This window comes from Ictidomys tridecemlineatus, chromosome 10 (assembly GCF_052094955.1).
Source record: "Ictidomys tridecemlineatus isolate mIctTri1 chromosome 10, mIctTri1.hap1, whole genome shotgun sequence".
Classification (NCBI taxonomy): Eukaryota; Metazoa; Chordata; class Mammalia; order Rodentia; family Sciuridae; genus Ictidomys; species Ictidomys tridecemlineatus.
Genome location: NC_135486.1, coordinates 33,738,866 through 33,748,763, shown reverse-complemented (window position 1 = coordinate 33,748,763; position 9,898 = coordinate 33,738,866).

The window sequence follows — 9,898 nt, the reverse complement described above, 5'->3', positions numbered from 1 at the left end:
TGTGGGGAGACTGTGAGGATGCCTCTCTGAAGAGTGAGGGAAATACAGAACATCAGTGTTCGGCCAGGTGGGTCTGTACCTGGGGGCACCACAGAGGCAGCACGGGATCTGGGGCTGATGGCTTTGTCCAGGTCTCATTTGCCCAACCCCTGCAGGCTTTCCCAGCACCTCCACACTATGGCAAGGTCATTCAGCCTTCTTGTCTTTAGTTGCCAGTCTATAAAACAAGAGCAATGGTGATGCTGTCCCACAACGAGGTAAGGTACCTGTCTCGATCCTCAGATTAGCGCGGAGGCAGGTAGAATCCTCTCATTTCACAGATGAGAAAACCAGGAATTAAAGAGATTATTTAAATTGTCCAGGGTCACAAGCTAATAAGTGACTGAACTAGGTCTGATTCCAAACCTTGTGGCCACAGCACTGATTGCTTCAGATGAGCACTAGTCCTTGGGAAGACAAGATCAACCATGCTGTACCTCGGTAAGGAGCTCTGGTCGACCTGGAAGGATGGAGAGTGTTTGACAAGGAATGAGGGTGAGGGTTAGCAAGGAAAGGTTGGAAAGAGCTCCGTGGATGTGAAAAGACCGTAGAATATTCCTAAATTTATATCCCTGGGAAAGTTCCCGTCTACCTTTTTTGTTCCATTGCCTGTTCCAAACCATCATTGAACTGTTTCCAGCTTGGCATGGTGCTAGGTTTGAGATCTCAAACCTAGTCTTGGGAGGGAGACAGGGAACCAAGCCTGCAGAGACTATTTGCTGGTGTCCACCTTTGCTAGTGTAACTAGAGGCATCCTGAGCAGCTGCAGAGAGCCAGGGCCAGTTACTGGACAATAACCTTTGAAAGAAGAGGGATGCCAGCCAGGTAGAAGAGGCAGATCATAGGCTTTGTAGCAAGAGTAAGGTTCACGGTATGATTATGATGCACAAATTGGCCTCGGGCACCTTGTTTAACCTGAGTCTTTTTCCTTATTTGTAAAGTGAGCCAAATAAGACCTTGTTATGAGGCTAAGAGCTAACACACACACACACACACACACACACACACACACACATAATGATGTGCTCTGCTAGGTGAGTGTTGAATTGTTATTTTGTTGTTGAAGGACAGGTAGAGGTTTTCTCAGGGCCACCAAGTCCCCATGGGGTGTCATGCACTAATATTCCCAGCTACTTCGGAGGCTGAGGCAGAAGGATCACTTGAGCCCAGGCATTTAATGCCCACCTGGGCAACATCTCAAAAATAAAAATAGGTAAAAGAAATCAAGACCAACAAGGGAAAGAGCTTGCCTTATCTTGGTGACAGCACACAGAGGACAACATAGAGAGGCTGTGGGGAGATGGGGGTGCAAGCACAGGTAAGAAAATCAAGAAAGGCCTTACTTTGTGCCTTGCTGAAGCCCCTGGACTTTATACATAAGGAAAGTTAAGAGCAAATTAAGGTTTTAAGTGAGAGGCAGCACCATCAGATTTGTACCATGTAGCATGGGGTATTCCGAACTCCTCTTCTGAGAAAAATGAAGTAGGTGACATCACTAAGACACCATCTAGGGTCAGAAGGAGCCCCATTTGGTTGTAGTCCTGGTACAATATGCAGGCCATCTCTCCAGGCCTTCTCCTGAGCAAGGTCCATCCACTGAGCAATCAGAGAGTCCCGTGAGGGAGTAGACTAGCCCATGCCCTCCAGCCCTTTATTTCCTCCAAGGTTTTCTTTCTAACAATCTTTTGCATTTGCATTGGCCCCCAGAGCTCCTGCACAGGAAGTGGAATATGGCTGGTCTTTCCTAACCCCCACTTTTCAGAAGAAGAAAGAGAACTAGAAACACTGAACACCTAAGCTAGATGACACAGCTAATAAGTACTAGGAATGGAAATCAAACCCAGGTCAATGAGAAACCCCCCAACCACCACCTCCAGCACCAGAACACTGCTTTCTCTGAGCTCCACTGTATGGAGAACGGCAAAGGAGGTCAGTGTATGCATCCACACATGTGACTGCAGAACAGGCCAAGGCCTGAGCCAAAGGCTCAGAGAACTTGAGCTGTGACCTCAGTGAGCCCAAACATTAGCATGGGCAGAAGTGATTGATGGCACAAGGCAAGTCTCAGGCAAGAATCAAAGGGGTGAGTGACTAGAAGGACTCTGGCACTTTGGGCAGATAAATGTACCAGAGATTTCCTGGGGCTTCCCTAACAAAATACCACAATAGCACAGAAATAAGTTTTCTGCTTAAAAAACAAAACAAAAAACCCCAGAAACTTATTGTGTCACACTTCTAGAATCTAGAAGTCTGAAGTCAAGGTGTCAGAAGGACCAAGTTCCCTCTAAAGGCTCTTTGGGGAAGGTGGGGTGGAGCTAGAGAGAGACACATCTCTCCTTGCTTCTCCCTAGCTCCTGGCAGAGGCTGGCAATTCTTGGTGTTTCTGGGCTTGTCCCCGTGTGTCTGTGTTCAGGTTTTCTTCATCATAAGGACACTAGTTTATGTTTTGTTTTGGGTACCAGGGATTGAACCCAGGGGCGCTTGACCACTGAGCCACTTCCCCAGCCCTTTTTATTTTTTTATTTTGAGAAAGGGTCTCATCAAGTTGCTTAGAGCCTAAGGCTGGCTTTGAACTTGTGATCTTCCTGCCTCTGCCTCCCAAGTCACTGGGGTTGCAGGCATGTACCATCAAGGCTGGCCAGGACATTAATCTTTGGATTGAGGCCCACCCTAATCCAGTATGATCTCATTTTAGGACAGTTGTGTCCGCAGGGATCCTGTTTCCAAATGAAGTCACAGTCATAGGAACCAGAGGTCAAGACCTCACATGTCATTTTGGAAGGATGCAATCAACCCAAACCCACCCTTGGGAAGAGAAAAGAGTCCAGAAGGACTGAGCTCCCAGGAGAGGCTCGGGGTTACAACTGGGCCTCAGGGGAAGGGAGACAGGGAGCCTAAACCCAGTAAGGGGAGGAGAGAGATCAGAAGGCTTGCTGGACTCTGGGTTGGTCTTGAATGACAGCGGAAGCCTCATAAGGACAGACGGATCTAGATGCCATTAGGTTGTTTTGGCAATGCTGCTCAGCCCCAAAATCTCCCCATCCACAGTGAAACTAGTGACAGGGAGAAAAGGTTCCTGGGAAGATAGGAACAGCCAGCTAGCTGTAAGGACAAAATGTCTTTAGTGTCCCATATGAACTCCACATGGGCTATGACTCCCTTTGTTTTAATGGTTTAAACTGTGAGCCACTTTTCCAAGCACTCTGACTCATCTGAGCTCTGCAGGCAGTTGTGTACCTGGTTCAAAGAAGCCTCAGATCCCTTGTTCCTACATCCCTGAGCAGAGTGCCAAGAACCCCCCATCTGCAGCCCAAGGGGCAGGGACAACTCCACCAGCTGCCCTGGCACCCACACGCTCACACCCTGTACTCTCCCTCTCTATCACACTCATACACCCACCTATCCCTCACTCTTACACACCCACATGCACACTCATACCTCCGTGCATGTAACCATTCACACACCTCACACTCATGTCTCACACTCACACTCTCACATACTGCACACATGCCTCATTTTTACAAATGCACCTACAGATTCACACCCTGTTATACGCACCGATTTGTGCACACATTTTTGTTCTCACGCTCACACATCCACAGTCTCAGAGGCTCTGTGAGGCAAAGGGCTGGAGGCCAAAGAAGTGCCTAAATACTTGGGGCCCTGGGCACCACGTCAGAGTTGATAGATTTTCTGGGAAGTTCAAAGAGAAATAAGTCCTTCCCACAATCTGCCTGCACTATGGAGAGCTGAGGGAGTGAAGGCACTTCAGCCTGGCAGCTGGTGGCTCATCCTGCCCTCCCAACTGGCTGAAACAAGGACTTTGGGGTACCCTGCCTGCCACTCATCAGAAAATGGACCCGGTCCTAATCTCAGCAATGTCTAAGTCTCAGAAGCAAAATTTATAAGTGAACAGTGAGGCGCAAGTTCCTTTCCCAGGGTCCTCTGCTCTGGAGACAGTGTTCTCCTTTGTAGAATGGAGCTAAATGGGTGCTGCTTGGTCTTACTCAGACTTCTGCTTTCTGGCTTGAAAGTGGCCTCACCTCTTCTCTCCCTCACATAGCCAAGAGCTTCATCCTGACCCTCGTGGCCTCACACAAGGTGACCTTCAACAACCTCCTTACTGGGTCCCCCTGGATTCCCTCTGCCCTTTCAGAAACCCTTCTCATCTGTAGATCTGACTAATCCTTATGAAGCTTAGACATCCTTCCTCGGCTTCCCTTGGCCCTGTGGGCGATTCCATGCCTCAGCGTGGCCTCTAAGGCTCTTTACCTTCCCAGCCTCCCCTTCATACTCTGCTGTGTTCCCTGAGTGCATCTGGCCCCTCCTCAACGCCCTCCCTGTGTGCCCTGTCCCCTCGGCCCTGAATGCCCCCTCCATTGTGCACCTGGTGAATAGGACCCACTGTCTCCTCAGCCCACCTCCCCCCAGACACACACAGCCTTTGAGGTGCTCCTCAGGAGTGCGATGCTATCACTAAGCCTCAAGGCCCAGAGCAACACAGAGTGCCTGGTGGGCAGCACTCAGTGCATAGCAGGCCCCTGAGTTGAATGAAAGTCAGAAATCAAAGAGCCCAGAGACAGTGCCGGCTGTGACAGGAGTCTTTACAATGCCCCCTTTGCCTCTAAGCTCCTCTCCAGCATGTGGCTAACGCAAGGAACAGAATCCAGGAAACAAGCAGTATTTCAAATGCCCCCATTTAGGGATGGGATTGCCTCTTCCCTTTCCCATGGGCTCCAATAGGAGTGACAGGTCAGAATTGGACTTTTTATGATCTGTGGATGACAACCGAGCAAGCCAGCCTTGTAATCACAGCCCACAGCAGCAGACCACGCAGGTGTCATTCAGGGCCAAGAGAAATGCTGGCTCCCTCCTTCCCTTACCAAGGGCCAGGAGCTGGTGACCCTGCTGAAGAATGTGCTTTGCTTGGGGTTTACATTCCAGGATCAGCCTGGGAGGCCAAGGGCTCGGGTTGCCAGCGAGAGCCAGGCACGGGGCAAGGAGGTGGCACTGGGCAGGCCTTCCTCCCTCCTCCCTTCTGGGCACAATTCCCCTGTCCTGTCCTGCCCTGCCCAGTCACTCCTGGGCCTCCCTGAAAGGAGGCAAGGCCAGCAGGAAGAAGACACCGACTCTTCATGAGGAGCAGCATCTACATAGAGTGAGAAGCCACCAGACTGTAAGCCACACCAGCCTCGGCCACGAATCCCTCTGTCTGCAAAGCTCCTCTAAGTTCAGGTGTCCCTTTGATTAATCAGGAACTGAGGCCTAGGGACACTAAGTCACCTGCCCCAGGTCACATGGTCAGCAAGTGGCAGAGCTAGTGTAGCAGAACCCCAAGCCTGGTTCTGTACTTGGGGTCATGGTACTCTTGCCACACCTCCATCAACAACCCTTGAACTACAACCTAATGCAAGCCATGACGTCACAGGGTCAGCGAAGGATCAACAAAACTATGGAAATGAGAATGTTGACAACTAAAGAGATGGGGGTTATTTTAATATATTTGTGGTAATGACACCACAATGATAATTGGTGGAAAGTACAAGGAGACTCGTGGGTCAAGGCCCAGTCATAAGCATAGACTCCCACCCACACATTTCCCAATGACATAGCGGTGGGAGTTATAAACCTCAGAGATCAGAAAAAGAACACGGGATAAGGGACCAAGGAAGAACTTTTTTTTTTTTTTTTTTTGATACCAGGAATGGAAGCAGGGGCAATTAACTACTGAGCCACATCCCAAGCTCTTTTTATATTTTATTTGAGACGGGGTCTCAATAAGTTGCTTAGGGCCTTGCTAAATTGCTAAAGCTGACTTTGAACTTACAATCCTTCTGCCTCAGCCTCCTGAGCTTCTAGAATTACAGGTGTGCGGCACTGCACCCAGCTGAGTTTGACAGTTTCAATGACTATTTGCTAGCTCAGAATTTTGTCTTCACTGTTCTCATTCCTGGGTCAGATCAGATGAAGCTCAGGTATCTGAGAAACCCATTACTGTTGAGAACACACACACACACACACACACACACACACACACACACACACGGGTTCTCTGGCAGAATCCAGGGAGGGAACTTGAGAGAAACTGAGCCCAACAAAGCCCCATGCAGACTGCTAGGAAACCATCTGTCTGGCAACTTGACATCTCATTCTATCTCACAGCAAACTCTACGAGGGATTCATAAGACACTTCAGATGAGTAAACCAAGACACAGAGCAGTTGAGTCTACTGAAGACTCTGTGAAAACCAGGAATCCTCTCCAAGCCAAAGCATGATGGTGAAGAGCTCCATTTCTGGAATCACTTGTCAGCTTTGTGACCCCACAAGGGCAGGTAGTTGATTTCTCTGTGTCTCAATTTCCTCATCTGTGCAATGGGGATAATCATATGCTATAAACTACTTTGTACAAAGTCATGGTGAGGATTGAATTCAGTAATATCAGTCATCTAAGGAAAGTGACTGGCACACTGTTATATGAAAGTGCATCATTCTTTTTCATAGAGCTGCAGAGAGACGAGATGGAGTCATAGTCAATCAGAGGCAGAGCAGAATTTGCAGTCCAGGTTGCCAGACTCCTGAGCCAAAATGTCATGTCAACCCATGGGTAGGAGAAGGGTGAGATTCCTGCATGTCCAAGTCCTAAATGGGCAAAAGAAGAGTAACTGAGATTTCTAATTTGTCCCTGTGTAGATAAGGCAGATTGAAATGGAAACCAGAGTTCATTTACCCAAATCCCTTTTTATCGATAAGCAACCACATGCAAGAGAAAATCCTTGACCATGGCCTCTTTGTGGGATGGGGGTAGAAATTGAGCTTGATCCCAGCGCTGCTGGCCCTCTCTGTGTGCCATCCCCACCTCTCCAGGCCAGAAAGAGGGATAGCTCTCTGCTTGACTTCTTTCATTACATCCTCTCCCAGCCCTAACTAGCTCCATCTTGGATTTCCAGAGTCCATAAGGCAATACATAGTTAGGCACACAAGATAGGATATTGGACTGATGTGATTTACCTCCTGGCTCTGATACTACCTAGCTTGGTAGACGGGACACTATATCTAAGATGCTTAGAAACAGATATAAGATATAATTAGATATTATTAGACTATTATTTCGGTTGCTTTGTGCATATTTGAATGAATGAACAAGTGAATAGTTCATCAGATTGCCTAAGCAGACTACCTGCATAGTGACAGATTTGGGCATCCCATGAAACTTGCTAGGCTTAGTTCTGTCAGAAGAGGGCAGCTTTGAACCAGGCATCTCAATTTACTAAAAGCTATCTGGAATTACGGACCTCTTTGAATTTATACCTCCCTGTCTTGGAAGGCCAGTTTTAATAGGTTGGTTCTTATCCAGGCCGGTCTAACTTCCAGGGGAAGTTCAACATCTTGCAGGACATATTGCCCATCACAGAGGTGGGGTGACTGAGGGCTGTAACATCCTCCAGCTCTGGGGAAAGGTGATTTGACAATGACAGTGAGGTCTTAGGCTGGACATGGGTGATGAACTGAATCCTCTGGCCTGCTCTTTTCCCAGAGAAAAGGGGAGAGAAGTGAGGACATCTTACTAATATAATTCCAAGGAAGAGGATACTCCAGGGTCCTGGTGACCCCCTACAGCCACTGCATACAGAGCGTGCTCTTTGTCAGCCCTTCCCTTCTTCCCACAACCCCACCTCCCCATTTCATCCCTGAAGGATAATTCAAATCCCACAGACCCTTCAAGGTCCACTGGGCCTCCTACTTCTGAGCCAGGGTAGTAGGTGTTTCAAACCCATGTGGTCATTTGTATCTCTTTTAAGGTCCTCCCACTTTCTGCCTGGGATTATACAGTTAAACTATATATTTATCTTATTATTTCTCTTATTAAGCTTTAAACTTCCTGGAAGCAGGAAGTGCATTCTTAATCATACCTCAGGATTCATCTTAGATGTGTCTGAGACCTGCCTCACCCTGGCGTGTCCTTGCGCTCCTCATCTGTGCTCCTGCCTATACCCTGCACCCAGCAGGACACATGATAGCAGTTTTCACTCTGAGCTGCTTTTAGATCCCCTTTTACAACCCTGGACACACACACCCCCAACACACACACATACAGCACCCACATACAAGTTGTGAAGTGTGTAAGGACAAGACAGAGGCTTGTTCTTGATTATCTTCCCAGTGTGTGCATAGTAGGCCCAATGAGGCAGACAGGATTGAGAGGGGCTCAGCTCAGCCCAGACATCCTAGCACATGACGCAGGGATTCCCGGAAAGCCTTGCCAGTAGCCATCCCTATCTGGCATTCTTACTCTGCCATCAAACAGGTCTCCCCATAAGGAATGTGAGAGCCGAATTCCAGCAGCTAGGATCATTTCCGAGCTGCACACTGTTCCGGAACTGCATCTGTTTGTTTGCTTCCCTTGCTACCTGCTGTGAACAGTCTGCAGCCAAGACTCATCTAAAGCCTAGTCTGTTGGCTCCTGTGGGCCACCAAGCTGCACCTTGGCTTGAGCCAGGGAGATCTCTTTTCTCTGGGGTCTTTGGTCATCCCTGGTTTGCCACCTAAATGGGGATTCAGATTGTAGCAAAGGAAACTAAAGTAGGGATGGGGAGGGTTGGAGAGGTAGCGAATGATTTGTCACCTCTGCTATCACCAGTTTAGCTGGTACAGGAGATACACGCTATTTGTAGGTATTCTCACATTAGTCTTTTGATTCCATTGCTCATCCATTCCTTTGGTCCATAAGCGTCTATGATTGAGTATCTTTTGTATGCCCAGCCATGCATGAGATGTTGGGATACCTGAAAACATTCATCAGTCTACATTAAGTCTGAAAGAGAATCTTGGGTTATTTGCTTGATTCTTTATTTTTCTTATGAGGAAGAAAATAACAAAAAAAATTTTTAATGAGGAAATGTTGATGCAGTTGGCCAATTACTATATGTCCTTAATGCCTCTGCTCTAAAAGCTCTGTTTTCAGGAAGTACCTCCTGACTAGTCTCCTCCCATCTGGGCTAGGGACTCCTGTTATACATCCCAAGGTCATTCTGCTCTTCCTCCATTATGGACATGTCTCCCTCTGTAAAGGATGTGCTTATCTCTCACTGGACTGAAAATTCTCTGAAGGAAGAAGCTATATCTATCTTGTCACCATGATATCCCAGGTCAGCACCTAGTGCGCCCAATGTTCATAGAATGAGCGAAGTGAATGGTAGAAGGTCATAGAACTGGCTCATGTTGGTCAGAACTAGAACTCAGGTCGCCCAGCACTCAGCCCTGTGCTGGCTCTTATGTTACCTGTGCTGGCTCTTCAGAGTCCTAATTTGTCCAGATGGGTCCCCAGGAATGCACACAGACCTCACTGGGGAAAGGAAACAGCAGGCTAGAGAAACTCTCTCAGACTCATTCTATTTTCACAGATAATCCAGAGCAAACCAGATGCTTGTAGAGAGAAGGTGCCAAGTCAGCTACCACCTCCTGCAACTCTTCAGGTTTAGGGGAAGGAGGTTGTTTTTCAGCATAAGGTGGATTTTGTCCTGCCACAGAGAGAGACAATGAACTCCAGGAAGGAACAGAGACGATCATAACTTGCACTACAAAACGTCAGTGGAAGCAAGAAAGTGGGCAGACAGTAAATACAAAATTCAGCAACTGGGGATTTAGCTCCTCTTGGTCCTTGGTGCCCTGAATATGCAGCTGGGACACCACCCTCCTGAAGAAATGAGGGGTATGCTGTCTTCTCAGCCCAGTTGGAATCCAGTCAGGCTTCTGACTGTTTGCAGAGAAGGGGACCAAGGACCCCTTGGCCTCCTTTCTTCTCCCACAGTCCAGGGTCCAAATCCCAGTTCTGCTGCTTTCTCACCAGTTGTGTGGCCT